General features: G+C 46.7%; 1 protein-coding gene across 1 annotated transcript in view; it reads left to right on the top strand.

The window, feature by feature from the left end:
- CBX1 (chromobox 1) overlaps nucleotides 1-27,612 on the top strand; it is a 92,248-nt gene that overhangs the window by 41,903 nt on the left and 22,733 nt on the right. The gene's annotated exons all lie outside the window — the stretch shown is intronic.

Genomic DNA, 27,612 nt, shown 5'->3' with positions numbered 1-27,612 from the left:
TTGAGTGTGTGGGGCTCGGTTTGAGCCACTAAAAAGAGATATGGTTAAAGACTTGACTCTTAAAGTGGTGTTTGTAGTGGCTGTTTGTTCAGCCAGGAGAATTTCAGAGCTCCAGGCGCTATCATGTTGAGATCCCTTCCTCAGATGTTTGTTTTGGGGGTATCTTTATGCATGGTGCCTTCTTTTCTGCCTGAGTTAGTCTCAGCTTTCCATCTTAGACAGTAGAGCTTCCAGCTTTCATGGATTTGGATTTGTCTACACCTCATGCAGGAGAACTTAGGCTCTTAGATTGGATTCATGCATTATTGAGGTATCTAAAGGTCACTTATGATTTCCATAGATTGCATCACCTCTTTGTACTGTGGAATGGTCCAAAGAAGTGAAAGAAGTTGTCTAAAGCTACATTTCCTAGCGTATAGCAGATGGACTCTGGACCAATGGGTATAGTGTACTCCTGATAGCAGTTGGAGATGGATCAGATTTCAATCTGACGTCAGCCCTAGTACATATACCCCTGCAGGAAGTGCAGCTCTTCAGTATTTTCCATCTCCATAGCAGTTAGGAACTATCTGCACGCTCTCGCAGCGTTAGAACCAATTCAAGAAGAAAACCCAAATTTGAAAACGAAACCTACCTCTGAAGACAAGCCCCGCTTTCCTGCGGTGATACCCTCGGGTCCCTCCCCCAGTTGAGATTTCCCGAGGTGATTTCCGTGGTCCCTCGGAGGTGAGCCTCAGTCCGGCGGCCAAATCGCGGCGAGGACCTAGCCCCCGATCCCGGGCGCGGCTGAGAGGCAGCGGGTGCCCCCTTGCGCACGGCGGTGAAGGTATTTGCCCTCTTCCCCCGCAGCAGGAGACCGCCCGGAATGAAACCGGGAAGCGCCGAAGACAAGGTAAGGTAGAAATCTTCAGCGTCGACTTCAGTCTCCGAGGTTCGAGGAGTCACATAGGTCGTCGGCCGGGACCAGTGCCGCCGGGTTGATCCGCCCTAGCAGGGCCAGGCCCCGGTTAGATCCAAGGGTCTACCCACGTGGAGACCCTCCGAGGTAGTTGCCATATTGCCCATGTGGTCGCCGTCACCATCTTGGCCCTATTCGCTGCTCCGCTCGTAGCTTCGGGCCGGGCGCACAAGTTTACTTAGGCGCACAAATTACATGTGCGCATAAACTTACACGCACATATTCCTTGTGCGCATAAGTTACACGCACAAGAGCCGCGCGCACAAGATATACGCGTGCTGCGTGCCTACTGGGCTAAGCGCAAACCACGACTTGGGCGCACAACCCACACGCACATCTAGACGCGCCGGAGCGCATAAGGGTTTACGTGCCGACAACCATGGCACCACCAGAAACGGAGATAAAGGCTCAAGGTCTCTGCCCAGCATGCCATATCAGAGCTGCACAAAGCGAGGAAGCCAACGCCCTGTGTGCTCAGTGCGAGGAGGCCCTGGGAGATCCAGCCCAGGGCCAGTCCCACTCAGGGCCAAGTAATAGCTCCTCAGTGGGTACCCCAGACCTTGCAAATCCCAGCGGGACACCCTCACAAATGGGGACCCTCAGGGACCCAACGCCCCTCAGCTTGGATCCAGCGTCTGTCTCATGGGTGGAGTTCTTCAAAATGCTACACCCTTTGTTCACATGCAAACGGAACCCCTGGCTGACCAGCCACATCCTCCGCCAGAGGACCTTTATGCCCCAGGCCCCTCGAGGCCTAGACAAAGGTTTCCACCGCCCAGGAGCCCCACCTATGGGGACACGGACAACGCTGAAGAGGAAGCAGAGCCCCTAGAAGAGGGGGAACTCCCCCCGAGGACAGAGCCTCACCGAACCATGAGACGCTTCTTCACCAAGGACGAGTTCCCTGACCTGGTCACCCACAACCTAAGGGAGCTCGCTATTCCGGGCCCAGATGCTTCGGGTGGCCCAAGCCGAATCCCCTACTGGAGGGCCTCCGCCAGACCTCCCGCCATTTCCCACTGTCACAAGCCGTCCAGCAGCTAATTGACCTGGAATGGAGCGCTCCAGAGTCCACAACCAAAGGGGGACGAGCTATGGCAGCCATGTACCCCCTGGACCCGGCGGCCAAAGATCTTCTCACATGCCCAAGAGTTGATGCCATGGTCTGCGCGGTCTCGAAGCACACTACTATCCCAGTGGAGGGAGGAGCAGCACTCAAAGATGCACATGTCCGGCGTCTGGAATCCATCCTTAAACAGTCTGACGTAGCCACTATGTCCCTACAAATAGCGGCCTGCTGCACCGTAGTGACACGTGCCTGCTTATTTCAGACCAGGAGCAACAGCCCTGGAGAAGACATGGAACCAGCAGTATCATTTCTTGCGGACGCTGCTTCCGATCTGGTGCGCACGGCGGCCAGAGGATTGTCATCTTTGGTGGCTGCCAGGAGGCAACTCTGGCTCTGAAGCTGGTCAGCAGACTCATCTTCCAAAACTCGCCTCACAAGGATGCCCTTCAAGGGATCCCTCCTGTTCGGCAGCGAGCTAGAGAAACTGGCCAACAAATGGGGCGAGTCCCCATTGCCGCGCCTACTGGAGGACAGGACGAAGAGGAACCAGCGACCCTTCCCCCGGCCCTCCATGGGCAGAAGTTCACAGCGCTTCAATCCATACAGAAACAACTATCAAGCGCCCCGCCCTACGGGCAGGAACCAGTCCTTTCGGACCAAGCACAACAAGAGGGGAACCAGCTCGGGTCCAGGCCCCAGCCGCACCCCACAATGAGATTCAGCCGACCCGTCCAAGGGAAGAAGCCATGGAGGGCAGACTAGCCCTATTCGACCACAGATGGGTCGAGATAACTTCGGACAAGTGGGTCCTAGCCATCATTCTGGAGGGGTACTATCTGGATTTTCTACGAACCCCTCCGGACAAGTTCGTGGAGTTCCCCTGCCACGACCTCGCCAAGAGGGTAGCAGTGGAAGCTACACTAACCAGACTACTGGCCCTCGAGGCCATAACCCCAGTGCCTCAACAAGAAATAAATACTGGGCATTATTCCATTTATTTTATCGTCCCTAAGAAAGAAGGGGTGTTCAGGCCCATTCTGGACCTCAAGTCGGTCAACCGCCACCTGAGGATTCCCTGCTTCTGCATGGAAACCCTATGCTCTGTAATAAGGGCAATACAACCGGGAGAGTTTCTCACATCCCTGGATCTTTTGGAGGCCTACCTACACATCCCAATTCATCAGGAACACCAGAGCTATCTACGCTTCAAAATCCTGGACCGGCACTACCAGTTCTGGGCACTACCCTTTGGGTTAGTCACAGCACCCCGGACGTTCACCAAAATCATAGTGGTGGTGGCCGCAACATTGAGGAAGGAAGGAATCCTTGTACACCCTTACCTAGACGATTGGCTGATCAGGGCGAAATCCCCAGAGGAAAGCCACCACGTAACCAACAGAGTCAAAACTCTACTGGAGAGCCTAGGATGGGTGGTCAACACAAACAAAAGTTGTCTGCAGCCCTCAGTCGCTAGAGTACCTAGGAGTCCGATTCGACACCAGAGAAGACAAGGTCAGCCTGACTCCCACAAGGAGATCAAAACTGTGGAACCGGTTACAAAGCCTGTTGAGCGAACCTTGCCCCACAGCATGGGATTACCTACAAGTCCTCGGTCTGATGGCATCCACACTGGAAGTAGTACCATGGGCGCGAGCTCACATGAGACCCCTACAGCGCTCACTTCTATCACGATGGAATCCGCTGTTTCAGAACTATGCCATACATCTATCACTCGTGGGCAGGGTTCGGACCCAGATACAGTGGTGGCTACTGGCCAGCCACCTGAGCCAGGGAACAAGACTATCCTCCCCAACCTGGACCCTGCTCACCACAGACGCCAGCCTACGAGGATGGGGAGCTCACTGCGACGAATTAACCACCCAAGGGCAGTGTAACGCAGAAGAGTCGGGATGGAACATCAACCGCCTTGAAGCCCGGGCAGTCAAGACCAGCCTGCCTATGCTTCACCCACAGCCTCCGAGACAAAGTGGTCAGAGTAATGTCAGACAACGCCACAACAGTGGCCTACATCAACCGGCAGGGGGAACCAGAAGCCAACAGGTGTCTCTGGAAATAGACCCCTAATAATGTGGGCGGAAGTAAACCTCCAAGAGATCTCGGCCGTCCACATCTCCGGGAAAGACAACATCATGGTGGACTACCTCAGTAGGGAAAGTCTAGATCCAGGAGAATGGAAGCTGTTGTCCGCAGCGTTCCAAATGATAGTGAACCGGTGGGGACACCAGACATGGACCTTCTGGCAAACTGGTCCAACACCCAAGTATCCAGGTACTTCAGCCGCAGGCGGGAACTTCAGTCCCAGGGGATCGTTGCCCTGGTACAGACCTGGCCACAGGGGACCCTATTATACGCTTTCCCAGCGTGGCCCCTACTGGGCGCAATCATTCACAAGATACAGCTGCACAGGGGACTAGTTCTTCTGGTGGCCCCGGACTGGCCAAGAAGACCCTGCTACGCCGACATGAGAAGACTACTGGCAGGGAACCCCCTACCACTGCCTCCACATAGAGACCTGCTCCAACAAGGACCGATCCTCCACGAGGATCCAGCTCAATTCTCTCTTACGGCCTGGCCAGAGAGGGCTCGCCTGAGAGAGAGCGGATACTCGGGGGCTGTAATCGACACCCTGCTCCGAGCACGCAAGTTCTCCACATCTCTAACATACATAAGGATTTGGAGAGTCTTTGAAGCCTGGTGCGAAGACCACGACATCAAGCCATGCTCAACTAAAGTTCCCATGATCCTGGAATTCTTACAGAACGGGCTACAGAAGGGGCTGTCCCTCAACTCTATCAAGGTACAGGTGGCTGCATTGTCATGCTACGGTCCCAAGAGCGGGGGTGATAGCATAGCTTCTCACCCGGACGTATTACGTTTCCTGAAAGGAGTCAAACACATCCATGGAATCTCAACCTGGTCCTGGATTTCCTAGCAGGAACCTCTTTCAGACCCCTCCGAGGTCTGTCCCTCCGTCTGTTAACTTTAAAGACAGCCTTTCTGCTGGCAGTTTGCTCAGCCCGCCGCATCTCAGAACTGCAAGCACTGTCCTGCTGTGAGCCGTTCCTCAGGCTCACCCCGGGATCCATCCAGCTACGCACAGTCCCTTCGTTTCTTCCCAAGGTGGTATCACACTTCCATCTTAACCAAACCGTCTTGCTACCATCGCCGGATGACTTGAAGAATTCGGAAGACGCTCGTAGTCTACGCCACCTCAATATAGGCAGACTCCTGTCCAGATATCTGGAAATGTCGGAACCCGTACGAAAAATGGACCACCTTTTCGTCCTTCACAGCAGGAAGAGACAAGGGGAAGCGGCCTTGCGGGCAACCATAGCCCGCTGGATCAAGGAAGTCATAAACAGCCTACGTAGAAGCAGGCAAGCCTCCGCCTCTACAGGTCAAGGCCCATTCTACCAGAGCCCAAGCAGTATCCTGGGCAGAAACCAAAATGCTGTCACCCGCCGAAATCTGCAGGGCGGCGACATGGTCCTCCATCCACACCTTCTCCAGATTCTACCGTCTGGATGTTCAGGCTCTGGAGGACTTGCCCTATTCTACCAAAGATGGGTCGAGATTACTTGGGACAAGTGGGTCCTAACCATCATCTGCGAGGGACTTCCACAGCATTCCTCCAGACAAATTTGTGAAATCTTCCTGCCATGAACCTTCCAAGAGGACGGCAGTGAAGACCACACTGACCAAATTGCTCAATTTAAAGGTCATATCGCTGGTGCCCACGCATCAACAAAATACTGGGCACTATTCCATCTATTTTATCGTTCCCAAGAAAGAGGGTTCGTTCCAGCCCATCCTGGACCTCAAGTCCGTCAACCGCCACCTGAGGGTACCTCGCTTCCACATGGAAATCCTACACTCGGTCATAAAGGCGATACAGCCGGGAGAATTTCTCACATCCCTGGATCTGTCAGAAGCCTATCTGCGCATCCCGGTCCATCACGAGCATCAGCGTTTTTTACACTTCGCGATCCTGGACCACCACTACCAGTTCCAGGCACTACCCTTCAGGCTAGCCACAGCACCCCGAACGTTCACCAAAATTATGGTTGTAGTGGCGGCGACACTGAGGAAAGAAGGAATCCTTGTACACCCATATCTGGATGATTGGCTGATCAGGGTAAAATCCCCAGAGGAAAGTCATCAGGCGACCACCAGAGTCAAAACTCTACTGGAGATCCTTGGGTGGGTGGTCAACACAAACAAGAGCTGTCTGCAGCCCTCCCAATCTCTGGAATACCTGGGAGTCTGGTTCTATACCAGACAAGACAAGGTCATTCTGACTTCTACAAGGAGAACCAAAACTGATGAACCAATTGCGAAACCTGTTAAGCAGTCTTTGCACCAAGGTGTGGGACTACTTCCAAGTCCTCGGTCTCATGACCTCAACACTGGAAGTGGTTCCATGGGCAAGAGCTCACATGTGACCCCTACTGTGTTCCCTACTGTCACGATGGAATCCGATGTTCCAGAACTACTCATTTCGCCTCCAGCTCCCAGAGGAAGCTCTATCCCAGCTACAATGGTAGCTATAAGAAGACCATCCCCGACGACATGGATCCTGCTCATCACGGATGCGAGCCTGCGAGGGTGGGGAGCCCACTGCCAGGAACTGAACGCCCAGGGGCAATGGGAAAAGGAAGAGTCGGGATGGAACATCAACCGACAGGAAGGACTGGCAGTCAGGCTAGCCTGCCTACGGTTCAGTCACAGGCTCCGGGGCGAATCGGTCAGAGTCATGTCTGACAATGCCACAACAGTTGCCTACATCAACCACCAGAGAGGAACCAGAAGCCAACAGGGGTCCCTGGAAATAGACCCCCTAATGGCGTGGGCGGAGTCAAACCTACAAGAGATCTCAGCTGCCCACATCACAGGAAAAGACAGCCTCCCTCAGCAAAGTCTAGACCCAGGGGAATGGAGGCTGTCGGCCACAGCCTTCCAGTTGATAGTAGACCGCTGGGGAACACCAGCCATGGACCTCCTGGCAACCCGGTCCAATGCCCAAGTTCCCAACTCTTCAGTCGCAGATGGGAACCACAATCCCAAGGGATCAATGCCCTCGTCCAGGCCTGGCCACAGGAAATCCTGCTATACGCCTTCCCTCCGTGGCCGCTACTGGGCGGGATCATCCGCAAGACAGAACAACACAGGGGACCAGTACTTCTAGTGGCCCTGGACTGGCCAAGAAGGCAGTGGCCCTCTATCTCTACACAGGGATCTGCTCCAACAAGGCCTGATCCTCCACGAAGACCCATTTCGATTCTCTCTTATGGTCTGGCCATTGAGAGGACACACTTGAAGAAGAGCGGATACACGGGGGCGGTGATTGACACTCTGCTCCGAGCACGCAAGATCTCCACATCTCTAACCTACATACGAATATAGAGAATATTCAAAGCCTGGAGTGAAGACTGCGACATCCTCCCACAGACAGTCAAAATTCCCACGATTCTGGAATTCCTGCAGAACAGCTTACAGAAGGGGTTGTCTCTCAACTCCATCAAGGTGCAGGTGGCCGCGTTGGCCTGCTACAGAGCCAAGGTGGAGGGCGGCAGCCTAGCCTCTCATCCAGATGTCACCAGCTTCCTGAAAGGGGTCAAACAGATCCGACCACCCCTAAAGTGGCCGGTACATTTATGGAACCTCAATCTAGTCCTAGACTTCCTAGCAGGAGCCTCCTTCAGACCCACCGGCGGTCTGTCCCTCCGACTACTAACATTGAAGACTGCACTTCTAGTGGCAGTCTGTTCGGCCCGTTGCATCTCCGAGCTTCAAGCACTGTCCTGTCGAGAACCGTTCCTCAGGTTTACACTAGGATCCATACAGCTACGCAGGGTCCCCTCCTTCCTCCCAAAAGTGGTTTCTCACTTCCATCTAAACTAAACTATCTCGCTGCCATCGCCAGACGAGCATAAGGGCTCGGAAGAATCTTGCCGCCTTCGCCATCTTAACGTCGGCAGACTCCTAGTCTGATATCTGGAAAGGTTGGAATCTCTACGAAAGACGGACCACCTATTCGTCCTTCACAGCGGGAAGAAACAAGGGAAAGCGGCCTCACGGGCATCCATAGCCCACTGGATCAAAGAAGTTATCAAAGCGGTCTACGTAGAGGCAGACAAGCCTCCACCTCTACAAGTCAAGACCCATTCTACTAGAGCCCAGGCAGTGTCCTGGGCGGAAACCAAGATGCTGTCACCCGCCGAGATCTGTCGGGTGGCAACATGGTCCTCCATTCACACCTTCTCTAGGTTCTACCGCCTGGATGTTCAGGCTTGAGAGGACACAGCATTCGCAAGGGCAGTACTAAGTGGGCCACGGGCAGCCTCCCACCCGGTTCGGGAATAGCTTTTGTACATCCCATTGGTCCTGAGTCCATCTGCTACATGCTAGGAAATGGAGAAATTACTTACCTGATAATTTTGTTTTCCTTAGTGTAGACAGATGGACTCAGCATCCTGCCCACAGCTGCCGACAATCACGGAAATCTCAGGTGACAATCCCCGAGAGCAAGACAAACCACGGGTAAGCCAAGCTTCCCTCTAATTAAGATATCCATACCTACCGGGTGTCGGTGTTTCTCGATTGAGTGCACTGGCGGTCTCCAGCTATATAACCACATTAACCAGTTCAAGTTAATCACGTTAACCAGGTTATTCAAGTTAATCAAAGTTAACCAAGTTAATCAAGTTATTCAGTCACACATATATCCATAATTGCTTTTCGAAGAGAAAACTGAAGAGCAGAGCTTCCTGCAGGGGTATGTGTACTATGGTTGACATCAGATTGAAATCTGACTCCGTCTCCATGTGCAATCAGGAGCACACTATACCCATTAATCCTGAGTCCATCTGTCTACACTAAGGAAAACTAAATTATCAGGTAAATAATGTCTCCATTTTAATTACAGGCATTTGGACTTCTTTTTTTATTATTGGAACCTCACTGGTGGGATGTCCTAATTCTAATGCCTCATTAGTATCCTTTGAAGATACCTACCTCCTAACCATGCGCCGCTGAGCGACCATCTGCTTTCCCCTTTATTCTAGTTTAAAAGCTGCTCTATCTCCTTTTCAAAGGTTTGCGCCAGCAGCTTGGTTCCACCATGGTTACGGTGGAGCCCATTCCTTCGGAAAAGACTCCCCCTTCCCCAAAAGGTTCCCCAGTTCATTACAAAACTGAATCCCTCTTCCTTGCACCATCATCTCATCCACGCATTGAGACTTCAGAGCTCTGCCTGCCTCTGGGGACCTGCGCATGGAACAAGGAGCATTTCAGAGAATGCTACCCTGGAGGTTCTGGATTTCAGCTTTCCACCTAAAAGCCTAAATTGAGCTTCCAGAATCTCCCTCCCACATTTTCTTACGTCGTTGGTGCCCACATGTTCCACGACAGCTGGCTCCTCCCCAGCACTGTCTAAAATCCTATCTAGGTGACGCATGAGGTCCGCCACCTTCACACCAGGAAGTGATCCTCACACCCACCAGCCACCCTGGTGGCTAATAATCTAATCACCAACTATGAAGGCCGACCTAACCCTTCCCTTCTGGGCAGTAGCTCTGGGAGACACATCCTCTGTGCGAGAGGACAATGCACCACCTGGAGAGCAGGACCTTGCTACAGAATCCTTTCCTGCTGCACCAGGTTGATGCTTTCCCATCATGAGTCCTTCTTCCTCCAAGGCAGCACCAGGGCTGCCAGTCTGAAGTTGGGACTTGGCTACTATGTCCCTGAAGGTCTCATCTATATACCTCTGTCTGCCTCAGCTCCTCCAGGTCTTCCACTCTAGCCTCCAGAGATTGGACTCGTTCTCTGAGAGACAGGAGCTCTTTGCATCTGATGCACACGTCCATCTTCTCACCGGCGGTTAAAAATCATACATCTGACACTCTATGCAAAACACTGGGAGGTCCCCCTCTTGCTGCAGGACTGCTGCCTTCATCCCAGATTTGTTCAGTTCCTAGTTGTTTTAGGTTGCTATGGGAGTAGGAGTGTGTCTAATTAGGGTCCTTCAAATGTATTAGTGTATTCACTACATGTATGGTAGTGGCCTACAGGGGAATGATCAAACTCACAATAAGGTGTGGGGAATTTGTGAAGTGAAGTGAAGTTAAAAAGCTGTTGTGTGGTTTTTTTTTTGTTTTTTTTTAAAGTGTGAAAGTGGCACCTGCCTATAAATTAAAGGATGAGTTAGGGATGGGTGGGAGAAGGATGGGAAATACAAACATACTAACTTCTGCTTATTAACTGCCTATTTAAAAATACACTAACTTCTGTTTATTAGTTGCCTTACTGATTATTAAAAACACAAATACACGAAATAATATACCCCAATAATTTACTTCTCCCCAATACTTTAAAAAAAATTTCCCAAGCAAAACTTACTGATTCCTTTTAGCCATCAGCAAGGTGATCCTCTCCTCTGTGTCCCACTGGATCGTGCACCCCTGTTCTAGGGTATACATGTTTACATCTTTAAATCTGTTCCCATATGCTTTAGAACAGGGGTGGGCACTTCCGGTCCTTGAGGGCCACACACCAGTCTGGTTTTCAGGATATCCCTAATGAATATGCATGAGAGAGAGTTGTATGCAAATCTATGTCATGCATATTCATTAGGATATCCTAAAACCTCGACAGGTTTGTGGCCCTCGAGGACTGGAATTGCCCACCCCTGCTTTAGAATAAAGACCACTGACCATTTTAATAGCCACCATCTAGACTGACTCCAGCTGGTTTATATCCTTTGAAAGGTGCAATCTTAGCTTCCAGTCCTTCCTGGCTGTCTACCCTGTTTCAGATTTTGGTATCAGCAAAAAGACAAACCTTTCCCAACAATCCTTCCATTACGTTGCTCACAAAAATGTTGGAAAGAACTGATCACTGAGGCACACCACTAGTAACACCCCTCTCCTCAGAATAAACTCCATTTACCACTACCCTTTGTCGCCTCCCACTCAGCCAGTTTTTAACACAAGTCAGTCACTCTAGGTTCCATACCAAAGGCACTGAATTTATAAGTCTTCTGTGCAGAAGAAGTCAAAGGTCTTCCAGAAATCCAAGAGCACTATAATTAGCATTCTCCCTAGATCCAACTCTCTGATCATCAAAGAAATTGATCAGATTAATCTGATAAGCTTTACTTCTAGTAAAATCATGCTGCCTTAGATCATGCAAACCACTGGATTCCAGGAACTACACTATTCTTTTAGTAGCGATTCCATTCATTTGTTCACCCCAGACTAATCAGCCTATAGTTTCCAGCCTCCTTACTTCCAGTTTTGTGAATATGAACTATATCTGCCCCTTTTCAGTCCTCCAGAACTCTTCCAGACTCAAAAGAAGCATTGAAAAGCTCTTTGGTAAGTTCCCGCAATACCCTTGGATGTATCCTGTTCAGCCCAATCACCTTATCTACTTTAAAGTTTAGTTAGCTTCCCACAAACACACTTCCAAAAATTGATTGAGGTTTACCTCGCTTCCACTTTTATTTTTGTTCCGTTTTATGTAGTACTGCTCCAGGACCTTCCACAGTGAACACCAAACAGAAATATTTGTGGAGCAATTTTGCTTTTTCCTCATTAGCCTCTCTATATTCCTCCCCACCTCCGAGTCTCTCAATGCCACTTTTGCATTTCCTTTCATCACTAACATATCTAAAAACAAGTCTTATGCCTCCCTTTTACCATATTTGCTATGTTTTCCTCTAGTTGAATTTTGGATTCTTTTTTTTTTTTTTTTCATAATTTTATAACATTGCATTATAAATGTAATACCCTGGCTTGAAGGAACTTTTTGTCGGCTAGTGAGTTTGCCAGCTACGACTTTACGGATTTCTCAGTTATTGATTTTTCTTTACATTTACATCTCCTCTAGCCCCTACGAGCTACATTGTTTAAGCAGAGGAGTTTCCAAAGAAGTGTTATCCATCCCTTACTTGTGATAAATTTTACCTAATCGTTGTGACGTGGTGCTTGTCCAGAGTGACATGCCCCATACTAAAAGAAAGGCCAGGATCATGGAGATTGTAACATCTACACCTGTCCCTATAAAATATCAGCCAAGAATATCGACTTTCTTTGCACCAACGCTGGGCATAAATCTGGAGGACAGGGCCGCTGCCGTACCTGATTCGGAGCGGGAGTTGGTCCTGCAGGCTGAGACAATATCTCTTAGCCCTGGAGGTCCTAGCACTCCCTCACCACCTGCACAATTGAACTTGGGACTTGGTGCTCCCTTATCAGGGGTAGATAGTCTTGATAATATATTACCCCTGGAAATGGAAGCTGGGAAGAGTGGAGATCAGCCTGTGGGGGTGAAGGAAAGCTCAAGCAGGAGGTGAACATAATTATTACTCGAGATATACCTGAGGTTACTTTAGGTTCACTATGGACTGCGATAAAGTCTCTCAAGAAAGCTATTGTAAATCTGTCCCAGAATATTACAAATACTCAAGAGTTTTTCTAACCTGGAGAATTCAGTTGCCTTAAATAAAATAGATATAGTAAAATCTGAAAAAGATTTAGAACAAGTAGAAGTATTCCAACTAAGAACATAAGAAAATGCCATGCTGGGTCAGACCAAGGGTCCATCAAGCCCAGCATCCTGTTTCCAACAGAGGCCAAACCAGGCCACAAGAACCTGGCAATTAACCAAACACTAAGAAGATCCCATTCTACTGATCAATTAATAGCAGTGGCTATTCCCTAAGTAAAATTGATTAATAGCTGTTAATGTATTTCTCCTCCAAGAACTTATCCTAACCTTTTTTGAACCCAGCTACACTAACTGCACTAACCACATCCTCTGGCAACAAATTCCAGAGCTTTATTGTGCGTTGAGTGAAAAAGAATTTTCTCCGATTAGTCTTGAATGTGCTACTTGCTAACTTCATGGAATGCCCCCTAGTCCTCCTATTATTCGAAAGTGTAAATAACAGATTCACATCTACTCGTTCAAGACCTCTCATGATCTTAAAGACCTCTATCATATCTCCCCTCAGCCGTCTCTTCTCCAAGCTGAACAGCCCTAACCTTTTCAGCCTTTCCTCATAGGGGAGCTGTTCCATCCCCTTTATCATTTTGGTTGCCCTTCTCTGTACCTTCTCCATCGCAACTATATCTTTTTTGAGATGCGGCAACCAGAATTCATTTAGTTTTTCTACAATGGCCTTATCTTCCCTAAGAGCCCCTTTAACCCCTCGGTCATCCAACAGACTCCCTCACAGGTTTCTTGCTTTGGATAAATTTTAAAAAGTGTTTATGAGTTTTTGCCTCTATGGCCAACTTCATTTCAAATTCTCTCTTCGCCTGTCTTATCATGCTTTATCCTATTTTCTTCAGATGGATCCTTCTTCCAATTTTTGAAGGATGTTTTTTGGGCTAAAATAGCCTCTTTCACCTCACCTTTTAACCATGACTGTAATCGTTTTGCCTTCCTTCCACCTTTCTTAATGCGTGGAATACATATGGACTGCGCCTCTAGGATTGTATTTTTAAACAATGTCCAAGCCTGTTGAACACTTAACCTTTGCAGCTGCACCTTTCAGTTTTTTTCTAACTATTGTTAAGCAGAATTGGTAAATGAAAAAAAGATTAGAATATGTGGAAAACTCTATAAAATATTTGAATCTTAGGGTTTTGAATTTTCCAATGATTAGATTAACTTCGGCAAAGGAAATGTTTAATAGATACTTAATACATTATTGAAGATGTAGCAACAAAATCTACCAGTAATTTAAAAAATGTATTACTTGCCAGTAAAAACTACACCTGGTATTTTGGCTGAAGAAGAAATATCAGAGATATCAACTGATGTCTCCGAAGTGTTGGAGATATCGTTGGATACCGAAATTAGGACAAGGGCCACACTAAATGTGACCTTTGTTTTTACAGCTGACCACGATGCAGTTTTGAGAATATTTTTGAAACAACGTTTACAGCTTTTTCATGGCCAAAAGATCTGGATATATCCAGACTTGGCCAGGTCTACTCAGGTTAGAAGAAAAAACTTCCTGAACGCTAGATCTGCTGTAGAAACAATTGGTGCTAGAATGATTTTGAAATTTCCATGCAGATGTGAGATTTATTTCTCTAGTCATAAATATGTATTTTATGAAGTGTCTCAGCTCCAAAGGTTCTTGGGCTCCCACACCCCAATTACCACAGAAAATAGCTAGAAGCAAGTATTATTGTGTCATAGAAACATAGAAATGACGGCTGAAGAAAACCAAACGGCCCATCCAGTCTGCCCAGCAAGCTTTCACACTTGTTTTTTTTATCATACTTAACTGTTACTCTTTGGCCCTTAGTAACCTTTCGGTTCCAATTCCCTTCCACCCCCGCCATTAATGTAGAGAGCAGTGCTGGAGCTGCATCTAAGTGAAGTATCTAGCTTGATTGGTTAGGGTTATTAACTGCCTCAATAAGCATGCTACTCCTACGCTTATTTGTTTACCCAGCCTGGGCAGTTTCAGTCATTGTTGGTTGTTGTCTGAATATAAATCCTCTTTTCTTCATTCCCCCTGCCTTTGAAGCAGAGAGCTACACTGAATATGCATTGAAGTGAAGTATCAGGCTTAATTGATTTGGGGTAGAAACCACCGTAACAAGCAAGCTACACCCATGCTTATTTGTTTACCCAGATTATGTAATTCAGTCCTTGTTGGTTGTTGTCTGAATATAAATCATCTTTTCATTCATTCCCCCCTGCCGTTGAAGCAGAGAGCTATGCTGGATAAGCAGAGAGCTACATTTGATAGGCTTTGAAAGTGAAGTATCAGGCTTATTTGGTTTGGGGTAGTAACAGTCTTAACAAGCAATTTTGTGAATGCAAATCAATTTTTTTTTTCCACATTTCCTCTTGCCATTGAAGCATAGAGCAATGTTGGAGTCGCATTAACCATGTGCATGTTTATTGAATAAGGGTATTATCTCCAGGTAGTAGCCGTCATTCCCGCAAGCCACCCTCTCTTCATTCACATCCTCTAGACCAGCAGTTCTCAACCTATGGGTCGCGACCCTGGCGGGGGTCGAACGCCCAAAACACAGGGGTCGCCTTGTGTCGCGCGCTCCCGGTCTCTCCCGCTGCCGTTGCCGCCGGGCTGTCAGCACGTTCAAGCCCAGCGGGAACGGCAGCGGCGCTAGAAAAAGCTGTGCACCCGTGGCTGGGCCTTTTCTTCTTCCTGCGCCTGCCCTCCCGTGACCCGGAACAGGAAGTGAATCGCGGTGCGCGGGAAGGAGAGAGAGCCGCGCGAAAAAGTAGCAGCAGCGGCTGCAGCATCGGTCCTCGAGCAATAGAAGCAGCAGCCGGTAATGGAGAAAGGAGACAGCAGCATGAGCCTCCCGCGGCCGATGGGATTCTTCTTTCTTGGCCAGCGGAGGCTGCTGCAGCTCCCATTTGTGCTCGGGGGGGGGGGGGGGGGGGGGGGGGAAGGAAGTGAGTGAGAGAAAGAGAGAGAAGCAGCCAGCCAGCCTGTGTGATTGACTGGTCAGAGAGCTGATGTGTGTGTGTATGTGAGAGACAATGAAAGTGATTGCTCAGGGAGATGACTGATGTGTATGTGAGAGTGTGAGACATTAGTCAGGGAGGTGACTGATGCGTGTGTGTGAGAGAGAGAAAAAGCATGGAAGTGAGAAGTCTGGGTATGTGAGAAAGCATGGGCGTAAGAAGCCTGGTGTTGTGGGGGTGAAAGAAAGCATGGGAGTGAGAAACCTGGGTGAGTGTGCATGCATGAGAGAGAGAGACTTCTTGGTAAGGTGATGGTGCGTGTGAGAGAAAAAGACTGGTGTGTGTGTGTGAATATGAGAGAATGTGATTCAGGGAATGAGAAGCCTGTGCACGTGGAGAGAACAAGCATGGGAGTGAGATACTGGTGAGTGAGTGAGTGAGTGTGTGTGTGTGTGTGTGAGAGAGAGAGAGACAGAGAAAGTGATTATGAGAGTGAGAAGCCCATATATGTAAGTAGAACACGGGAGTGGGAAGCCTGTGTGTGTGTGTGTGTATGGCATGAGAGAAACTGTTCAGGAAGGTGACTGGTGTGTGTGTGTGTGTGTGAGAAAGTGATTATGAGAGTGAGAAGCCCGTATATGTAAGTAGAACACGGGAGTGGGAAGCCTGTGTGTGTGTATGGCATGAGAGAAACTGTTCAGGAAGGTGACTGGTGTGTGTGTGTGCCAAAGACTGTTTGGGAGATGATTGGTGTGTGAGAGACAGAAACTGGTCATGGGGGCATGACTGGTATGGTGTGTGTGTGTGTGTGAGAGACATGGGCACTAAGGAAGAGGACCATAAGTATAGAGCTTAGCTTCTACTGCTGCTTCTGGTGAGTGCCAGGGCCTGCAGGGAAGGGGAGTAGGAGAGCTGCTGGAGGGGGTAAGTAAAGGTGGCTTTTTAAGTTTATTTTTCTTGACTGCCATTTTAATTGTGTGATGTCTGCTTTTTTGAAATATTTTATTGGTGTTTGGAGAATGTTTAATAGTTTTTATGAGTTTTTAATTGTTGGATGTTCATAGCTGTTTTGAAACATTTATTCTGCTTATTAGTATAGTTTTACAATTATTTCTGTGTGGGGATATATAGCTGCTTGCTAGTTCTGTTTTCCTAATAAGAGGTGTATTGGTTTTTAGGACCTGATTTAATATTTGTAGTGTTGCCTTTTCATAGATAGGGTTGCTCCTGTTTGAGTGTATTCCATAATACAGGTGTAACTGTGTGCGGATTAGTTTATGTGCATTACTACAGATCCTGGGAGTATGTTAGGTCGGTTCTGTGTCTGTTACCGAGATGAGATATTTTGCTAGCATGTAAGCGTTTGTATCGGTCTTATTTGTTGTGTTTTCTCAGAGGACATGCATTGGTGGTAAACTGCTGTCTTTTCATAAGTAGGGCTATTGAGCCTGGAAATAGAAGGAGTTTGAGTTGCTGTTACTGAGATGTCACTAGAACCAGAATATCTTTTTTGTAGGGTGAGTTGTATGGGGAATGTCATAATTCTGCTTTACATCCATTATTGTGGGTCAGGGGGGTTCCTGTGGATACAAACTGTACTTTTACATCTAGCCCCGTGACGATCATGGGTCAGTGTGCCATGCATGTGAGAACCTATGGTGAGTTGAGTTACATTCACATTATAAATGTCATAATTAAATGATAAGTGTGCACTAAAATACAACCCCATCCATAACCCCGCCCCCATATGACCAAAGCCCCGCCCTCACCCCACCCTCACGGGGCGAGGGGTCACCGCAACATGAGGAACTGTATTGCGGGGTCACGGCATTAGAAAGGTTGAGAACCACTGCTCTAGACTTTATGGGTCCACAGTATTTATCCCATGCCCCTTTGAAATCCTTCTCAGTTCTGGTCTTCACCACTTCCTCCGGAAGGGGCGTTCCAGGCATCCACCACCCTCTCCGTGAAGAAGTACTTCCTGACATTGGTTCTGAGTCTTCCTCCCTGGAGCTTCAAGTTGTGACCCCTGGTTCTGCTGATTTTTTTCCAACGGAAAAGGTTTTTCATTGTCTTCGGATCATTAAAACATTTCAAGTATCTGAAAGTCTGTATCATGTCACCTCTGCTCCTCCTTTCCTCCAGAGTGTACATATTTAGATTCTTCAATCTCTCCTCATAAGTCATTTGATGAAGACCCTCCACCTTTTTGGTTGCCCTTCTCTGAACCGCCTCCATCCTGTCCAGGTCCCTTCAGAGATATGGTCTCCAGCACTGAGCACAGTACTCCAGGTGAGGCCTCACCAGGGACCTGTATAAGGGGATAATCACTTCCCTTTCTTACTCGATATTCCTCTCTCTATGCAGCCCAGCATTCTTCTGGCTTTAGCTATTGCCTTGTCACATTGTTTCCCCGACTTCACATTGTTAGACACAATCACCCCAAGGTCTCTCTCCTGCTCCGTGCCCATCAGCCTTTCACCCCCCCCCCCCCCCCCCCCCCCCCATCGAATATAGTTCTTTCGGATTACCACACCCCATATGCATGACTGCATTTCTTGGCATTAAATCTCAGCTGCCATATCTTCGACCACTTTTCCAGCTTCCTTAAATCCCGTCTCATTCTCTCCATTCCTTCCGGCGTGTCCATTCTGTTGCAGATCTTAGTGTCATCCGCAAAAAGACAAACCTTACCTTCTATCTCGTCTGCTATGTTGCTCACATAGATATTGAACAGGACCGGTCCCAACACCGATCCTTGTGGCACTCCGTTTAACACCGCTCTCTCTTCAGAGTAGGTTCCATTTATCATCACACATTGTCTTCTGTCCATCAACCAGTTTGCAATTCAGGCCACCACCTTGGCACCCACTCCTAAGCTTCTCATTTTATTCACCAGTCTCCTGTGCGGGACCGTATCAAAAGCTTTGCTAAAATCCAAGTAGATAACATCGAGCGCTCTTCCTTGATCCAATTCCCTAGTCACCCAGTCAAAAAAGTCAATCAGGTTTGTCTGACAGGATCTTCCCCTGGTGAATCCATGCTGCCTCTGGTCCAGCAATTCTCCCGACTGAAGATAGTTCACTATTCTTTCTTTCAGCAGCGACTCCATTACTTTTTCCACTACCGAGGTGAGGCTAACTGGCCTGTAGTTTCCAGCCTCCTCTCTGCTCCCACTCTTGTGAAGCGGGACCACCACCGCTCTTCTCCAATCCCTCGGCACCACTCCCGTTTCTAGGGATCTATTAAACAGGTCACTCAGCAGAGCCGCCAGCACATCTCTGAGCTCCCTCAGTATCCTGGGATGAACATCAGGTCCCATGGCTTTGTCCACTTTCAGTTTCCCCAGCTCTTCCCCTACATTCTCTGCTGTAAATGGAGATACATCTACTCCACTCCCCTCCAGTTTCTTGTTAACTAGTGACGGTCCTTCTCCAGGGTTCTCTTTAGTGAACACCGAACTGAAGTATTTGTTTAATATTTCTGCCATTTCTTCCACTGTTAAATCTGATTGTTATTTGACTAGGGATGTAGATCCATATTTACTATATTTAAACCGCTTATTTTCATTAGCTCGTATATTACCTATAAAAAGACAGGTAAGAGGATTAAATTACAAGTTTACTTTATGTTTCTTGATGGAGTAATAAATTTTGGATTCCTGACTACTTTCCCAGCTTAACTTTTCCAGATATTGCACTTTCTATGATGTCTTTGTAGTTTATGAAGGCTAACCTTTTCTCCCTTATATTTTCAGCTACTTCTTTAGAAAACTATAACGACCTCTTTCCTGTTTCCTTTATTTACTTTCCTAACAAAAAGATTAATTGCCCTTATGATAATATCTTCTTTTAGTTTTGCCCACTGCTCTTCTGCTTCCCCCTAGATTTTCCCAACCAGCTAATGTCTCCGTGAGGTAATCCCCCATTTTGACAAAATTAATTTTCCTGAAGTCTAGTACTCTTGCCTGTAAATAAACCTTCATCTCCTATGCTCTAATACTGAACCACACCAATCAGTGATCACTGGATAACAGGATCATCCACTACAACATCACAGATACTGGACCTGGTCCTTACCAGTGGGGACAGTATCATCCCCTCCCATGTAGGGTTCCATTACCAATTGACAGAACAGTTCTGCTTGCAGAGAATCCAGGATCTCCCCGCTTCTAGCAGGTATTGCAGCTGGGATGTTCCAGTCGGCCTCCAGCAGATTGATGTGGATCCAAGATGGTGCCTGCAGTGATGGCAGCGTGAGCTCTGTCTGTCACCTTTGTACGATGCCGCATACTAGGTGAAAATGGAGGGCTAAAAAGAGGACTTATCCTGCACCCTCGATGGATACCTCCGTTATTGGCCTGATGTCTGCAGAGAACGGTCGGGTGTGCGACCCTTGGAGGTGAAGGTTGGAGAAGACGTGCATGTCTCACTTCCAGGCCTCTCAATGTTGCTTTCCCCAATTATGAGAACTCCACTAGCTAATCCAGCTGCCACCAGAGACCCAGATGTTCTGGCGGGAGTGGAGGGTGCCGATGATGCTGTTGCCCCACGATTCCGTCCAGGGTCAGTGCTACTCAGAGAAGGTGGAGTTTGATGCCCATGAGGACTCTAATAGAGTCTGCTGGCTTACCAATGGAGGGCTTTTTTTCAGCGTTACGCGGAGACTATTCCTTCACTAGTTGCTTATATTGAAACCATTTTTGGTAAAACCCTAAACATTTTATTTTTGAAACAATGTGGGAGGCTACTGAATCCCTACTGGCTTTGGTTACTTTATAACTTAAACCCTTGTTTGAGAAAGTGAAAGAAAATAAAACTAGGATAACATCTTCGGAAGCCTCTAATTTGATTTCTACACAAAACTTAGATACTGTTAAACTGGGGTTGAAGGAGTGAAATCTACTCAGAACTCTTCTTGGTGAAAGAAAATCAGCTTTTGCAGAATAAATAAGAAAATCTGGAAAATGTCTCCCATGGGAAAAATCTACGATTTATTAACTTTCCTAAAATAACATCTTTTAGCAAAGAATGTTTAAGAAATATTTAATGGATATACTTAAGGTGCCAGAACAAGCAGCTCCTCCCTTCTCTAAGCCATTATCTACCCCCCTTTTAAAAAGGAAAATAAGTAACAGTTGGTTCTCAAGATATGGAACCTTTGATCCCACTGAATACAGATGTCTGAGTTGTTGGAAACATCATATACTGCCTTGACTGAGGCCCTTATGATAACCACTTTGTTGGTTTCTTTTGTGTTGGAACCTGATTGTGACTGGGTGCTATGGTTATACTTTATCAATCACAAATCAATACCCCAAACACAGCCAGTGTATTCCAGTCACCTAATTTGTATACAACAACTCTACACTAATGGTTCAACTGGTTAGTATTAACTTAACACAATAGTCTAGTCAAAACAGTTTACTTATGTAGGCCCCTTACTCCAAGGGTCTGTGAACTACAGACTCTAATGTGGTATAGGGTCACCTTGCTTTAATTTAAACAACTTTTGTATGTTTTTATAAACTTTTTGAATTTAAATAAAAATTATGGCCCAACTCTGCTGATGGACTCCCACTTCCTAACGCCAATTTTGGCTCTCAGTTTGCTATATTTGAAAGATATGTGAAACAAAAACATGAATACTCATCCATTGAGTGTCCTAATTCCGTATTTTTGAGAAGCTCAGAGTGTTCTTCCACTCACCTCTGGGGACGCCATGGGGGTTACAATATGATATCAATCACAAATCAATACCCCAAACACAACCAGTGGATTCCAGTCACCTAATTTGCTTTAGGAAGTGGGAGTCCATCAGCAGAGTTGGTACATCATTTTTATTTAAATTCAAAAAATTTATAAAAACATACAAAAGTTATTTAAATTAAAGCAAGGTGACCCTGTACCACATTAGAGTCTGTGGTTCACAGACCCTTGGAGTAAGGGGCCTACATAAGTAAACTGTTTTGGCTAGACTATTGTGTTAAGTTAATACTAACCAGTTGAACCATTAGTGTAGAATGGTTATACTTTAAACATAGATTAGAATCATTTTTCCATCTCAGTGTTAGGGTATACCCAGAATTCTCCAGACAAACCCAGAAGAAAACAGTTTTTGTTGAAGACCTACATTCTTACAGATAGGGGCTCATTTCTTCTAAAGTTTCCTTTTAAATGCCTCATAATATTCTATATTCCTTCACAATTGTCTGTTTCTTAGTGATAAAGTTGTTCCACAATCAGAGGGAGTGAGTTTTTCTTTGCCTGACTCCCCTCCATAGCCAGTGCGTGGCCTTAATAAAGGAATCTGCTGGGTTTTTTTGGGGGGGGGTTTCCTTTTCTTTGGGATTAAATGTTCCTAGAATTGTTTTAAGGGATCTTCTTTGTGGACTATTGGAATTGAAAGAAATAATGTTATTTCCTATCATATATGTCTGTAATGTTACATTTTTATTCTTTTTATTCTTTTCCTTTGCAAGATTTTTTTCTTGTAATATAATTGAAATTTGCTGAAATAAATTTTTAAAAAACCTCCAGCAGCTTGAAATCTCCAGGCAGCAGCACCTCCCCTTTCACAGCAATCCTGTGACTATCCTCCATTAAATCTCTATCCATCTCCTCTGTCTGTGATGGAGGTCTGTATATTACACCAATATAAAGAGATGTTCGATTCTATCTTTCCAGATTAACCCATAGTCCGCCTCCTTATCTCGTAAACCCAGCAATGCTGTTGCTTTAACAGTGGGACGTAATGGGTTAATGCTATTTTTTTTTTATATATATATATATATATGTATTTATTTTTATGTACCTGTGTTCGATTTACACATCGCATCGGTTTACATGTAGCTTGACGGTGCAAGAGGAAAGGTATTTCCTTTTGCCAGGTACAAAATACAGTAAAGATAAGTAATATGCGGTCATAGTGGTAACATGAGTAACAGATATATCTATATCTCGATATCTATATAGAGCTATATCTCGATATCGATATATCTATATAGTATGCCACACCTTCTCCCTTCCTTTTTGTCTGGTCCTTCCTGAATAGATTGTAACCTGGTATAACCGGGTTGATGTGATGCCTATCATAAAACTCGGTATAACAAAAACAATAAATAAAATAAATAAATAAATAACTGTATCCCAGTCATGGTTTTCCATGTACATCTCCATGACACATCCTACATCCAAATCATCGTCCACGACTGCCTCTAGATCTGAGCTTTTATTTCCCATATTACGAGCATTAGTACATAGTTCTCTAGATATTGCCCTTTTTCCCATTTCTATACAAGTATTTGTTCTGCTTACCTTAGGGGTTTGTTTACCCATTCCAGATGATCCTAGTATAAAGCCCTTCTCACTTAGGGGCAGATTTTCAAAGGGTTATGCGCCTGCCCATGTCCTGGGGCTTTGAAAAAGGGGTGGGGTGGGGGCGTGGGCAGGGTGCCGGTCCAGAGGCAGGACCGAGGCCTCCGGCACAGAGGCTGTGCCGGGGGATGGTGCGCCGGTAGCCGGCCAGCATGCGTAACTAATGAAATAAAGGTGGGGGGGGGGTTTAGGTAGGACTGGGGGGGGGAGCGGAGGGAACGGGGAAAGCCATCAGGGCTCCCCTAGGGCTCGGAGCGCATAATTGTGCACCCCCTTGCATGCGCCGACCTCGGATCTTATGACATGCACGTGCATGTTATAAAATCGGGTGTAGATTTGTGCGCGCCGGGTTGCGCTCACATATCTACGCCTGCACGCATGTTATAAAATCTGGCCCTAAGTGTGCCAGTCTGTGTTGAAAGACACTGCTCCCCTTTTTCAGCAAGTGGATTCCATTTCTGATCACAGTCCTTGAAATATCATCCCATGGTCCTCGAAGCCAAAATACTCATTGACACCATTTATGCAGCCATTCAGCTCCAGAATGCAAACTTCCATGCCTGGGCCTTTGTCCTTGACTGAGAGGATGGAGGAGAATACTACCTGTGCACCTGTCTCCTTTACCCTCTCTCTCAGAGCCAAGAAATCACTTTTAATATGATCTGTATGCTACCTGGCAGTATCATTCATGTCACCATGGCTAAGCAGGATCAGGTAAATCAAGACGCTTGAGGATTTTCGGCGCTCTCTCCGTAACATCTCGGATTTGGGCACCTGGCACACTTCTTGGGACATGTCTGGTCAGTGAAAGGATTCCTCCATGCCCCTCAGAAGTGAGTCACCAATCACCATTACCCCTCTGTCGCCTAGGTGCAGTGGTTGTTGAGCCTGAATGCTTTGGTTCCTCCTCTTTCAGGGCTGCATACCAGTTTATTTAGACTTTATTCTGTTGCGAAGCAAACTAAATAAACCAATGTAGCAATTTAACTCTTCTCCACTAAAAAGTAAGAATTTTTCAAATCTCTCTGTATGTAATTTTCTATGTTTGTGTATTGGTCACAGTGTGTTTCACCGCCAAAGAGCATATTTACACTGTGTTTTGAGGAGATTCATCATTTCGTTTCCTTAGTGTGCCTTTGCTGTAGCTGACCCAAAATTGTGCTTTAATAACTTTAATTGGAAAAATTATTTTTGATGGGATGAAAGGGGACAGCAAGTGTGTTTTCTTTGAATGAAAATGTGTGTACATCCATAAAATGGTAAAAAGTAGCATGTCTATTATCCCATATGTAATTTTACTTGATGTGAAAAGTACACATGTATTCGATATGCAGCTAAGATGCAGGAGGAGGCAGGTAAATGCCTTTTATCCATCATTTTTCACAGGTTGTTATGCTTAATATAAAAAAAGGGTATCAAATTATAATTAGATAAACATTTAAAACTTTTATTAAAGGGAGAATAATTTGCTTTATCCCAGGACAAGTAGGATGCTAGTCCTCACATATGGGTGACATCATTGATGGAGCCCTATTACAGAAAACTTTCTGTCAAAGTTTCTAGAAACATTTGACTGGCCCTGTGAGGCCACTGAGCATGCCCAGCATGCCATGATATTCTCTGCCACAGGGGTCTCTCTTCAGTCTTCGTTTTTCCGCGCTGCTGTAGGCATCGCGGAGCAGGAGCCTTTGTGAGTTTCCTCACAGTTTTTTGTCTGCCTAAAAGTCACATTTCACATTCATTTTCTCCCACATCGGGATCTCTCAGGTTTCCACCGGCTGGTGAGTAAATCTTTGTCTCGTTTTTACTCTGAGTAAAATTTTTTCCTCTCACGTTTTCTTCTCATTTCATCGACGGCTGTCTACGTTAAAATAGCCACGGGATTTAAAAAATGTCCCATCTGTAATTGGACAATGTCCATTACAGACCCACACCTTGAGTGTGTGCTTTGTTTAGGGGAAAAACACGACGTAACAAGCTGCCCCAAATGTGCAGAAATGACCGCGAAGGGAAGAAAGGCCCGCCAAGAAAAGATGGAGCATTTATTCCATCTACAACCTCTGCCATCTCCCTCGACCGACTAAATCGTCTCCGGCCAGAGTCTCAAAAAGCATAATTTTGCAAAAATGTCGTCCGGAAGGGTCGGGGAACCATACATCACCATAGATAGCATCGACGAGGTCAGCGACTGAACACCGTTCGAAGCACCGCCATTGGCACCAACACCCATCGATACCAGAGGCGCTTCTCTCCTCGGAGGAATCGACCGCGAAACGGCCTAGAATCCAGGAAACACCGGTACCTCCAGCGCTGAGGTCTTCATCCCATGGAGACGCACCAGTTGTCGAACATCCACAGGGCTCTGTGGAAGGAACATCGACACCTCCACCGCGTACAGCTGCTCTGCCTGCACTAGCTGTTAGGCAGGGATTGTCTGATTTCATCCGTCAAGCAGTGCTCCAGGCCTTAAAGGATCAATAGATGTCGATTCCGGCACCCTCGCCGATGCTGGTGCCTTCACCGATGCAGACAACCCCGCCGATGCCAGTGCCTGCACCGAGGCCGGCACCACAGCCTAAGTCGATACCGAGGCGACCATCAATACCGAAATCGATTCCATCGCCGATGCCTGACCCGATGCCATCGATGCCGATGTCAACTGGGGCTCCAGGACATCCTGAAGTTGCGCTGTACCAACTTCTCATGAAGAAATTCGATGAAATAGTCTATGCCATCCCATCCAAGCCACAAGAAGACATTCCTGGATGGATACCTATAGATGATCCGCAGCAAGGTCCTTCTGGACTTCCTCGACCACCAAGATCTTCTCCAATGTCTCCACATCAGGATGATCCATATGATACATTTATTTATTTATTTATTTATAATTTTTTACATGGGATGACGGGCATACAGACACTTCCTCTGAAGGGTTTATGTCAGATCCTTTCACTCCAGAACAAAGGAAGAAATCTCCACCAGAGGATTTATCCTTCTCAAACTTTGTTCAGGATACGGTGGACACCATACCCTTCACCCTGGTAACTGAGGAAGATGCTAGACAGCAAACACTGGAGGTCCTCCAATTTGTGGATCCTCCAAAACAAGTATTAGCCATTCCTGTCCATGACGTCCTCCTAGACTTACAGCATAGGCTGTGGGAGCACCCATGCTCAGTACCTGCTGACAATAAAAGAGTGGATACTACTTATTTGGTACAGTCTGTTCCTGGCTACCAAAAAGCGCAACTTCCACACCAATCGGTGGTTGTGGATTCCGCACAAAAGAAATCGAAAAGGATAAGGCCGCATTCCTCCACTCCTCCAGGCAAGGATCATAGATTCTTGGATTCCCTGGGTAGGAAAATTTATCAAGGAGCCATGTTAAATACGAGAATTTCATCATAAGTTATACATGACTCAATAGCAAAGGAATCTGTGGAAACAAATGCAAGAATTTTCAACTTCATTACCACAGCAATATCAGGAAGCAGCCTAAACAATTATTCATAAGGGACTTGAAGCTGGCAAGCACGAAGTCCGAGCCACTTATGATGGTTTTGAAACAGTCTCCAGAGTAGCGGCCTCTGGTATAAGTGCAAGACGTTGGGCATGGCTTACAGCCTCATACCTCAGGCCTGAAGTCCAGAAAAAGTTAGTTGACTTACCATGTATTGGTGACAACCTTTTTGGTTCTAAAGTGCAAGATGCTGTAGCACAATTAAAAGAACACACAGAAACCCTGCACCAACTATCATTAGTTCCACAGGATTCTGCTACCCAGTCATCTCGCCGGCCTCCAAGAAAAGAATCTAGACGGTCCTTCTATCGACAGAGGCGTTATTACCCTCCAGCATCAAGGGGCAGATATACTAAGCCTCAGCAAGGAGCTCAGCCCAGACAACCTAGGGCGGCTAGGCCTCAACCTCCGCCGCAGATGGGACCGGCTGCAGGCTTTTGAGGCTTTTTCCAGAGACCAAAGCCATCTCTTCAATCCTCAACCAGATCTTCTGGTAGGAGGCCAAGTATCCTCCTTCTACAACCATTGGCTACAAATAACAACAGACCAATGGGTACTTGCCATAATATCTCGAGGTTACCAACTCAATTTCCTCTCAACTCCAAGAGATTCTCCTCAGAGACCTCTTCCTCTAAGAGAAAATCACATAATCCAATTACAAGTAGAATTATCCACCCTTCTATGGAATTCCACTTGAACCAATCCATAGTTTTGCCCACATTCTTTCCAAGGCCTCATTCTCACCAAGGAGAACAGGCCTTACATACCTTGGACTGTAAGTGTGCGCTAGCCTTTTACTTAGACTTAGCAGTCCACAGGAAATCCACTCAACTCTTTGTATCTTATGATCCAAACAAACCGGGAAAAGCAGTGGGTAAACATACTTTATCCAATTGGCTAGCAGATTGTATAAAGTTTTGCTATGAAAAAGCAGGCCTTCCTCTCCAAGGGTGAGTAAAGGCGCATTCAGTGAGAGCAATGTCAACCTCAGTAGCACACTATCATTCAGTGTCAATTCTTGACATATGTAAAGCAGCAACATGGAGTTCTCTTCACACCTTTGCAGCTCATTACTGTTTGGACAAACAAGGATGACAAGATTCAGCTTACGGACAATCTGTCTGAAAGAACTTGTTTCCAGTTTAATCCCAACTCCTTCTACATCCAATCTGCTGTGATCTTTGGCTGCCTCATTTTCAACAACA

Source organism: Rhinatrema bivittatum, chromosome 12 (assembly GCF_901001135.1).
Source record: "Rhinatrema bivittatum chromosome 12, aRhiBiv1.1, whole genome shotgun sequence".
Taxonomy (NCBI): Eukaryota; Metazoa; Chordata; class Amphibia; order Gymnophiona; family Rhinatrematidae; genus Rhinatrema; species Rhinatrema bivittatum.
The sequence above is the reverse complement of the archived record's forward strand: the minus strand, read 5'-3'. Positions and strand labels throughout refer to the sequence as shown.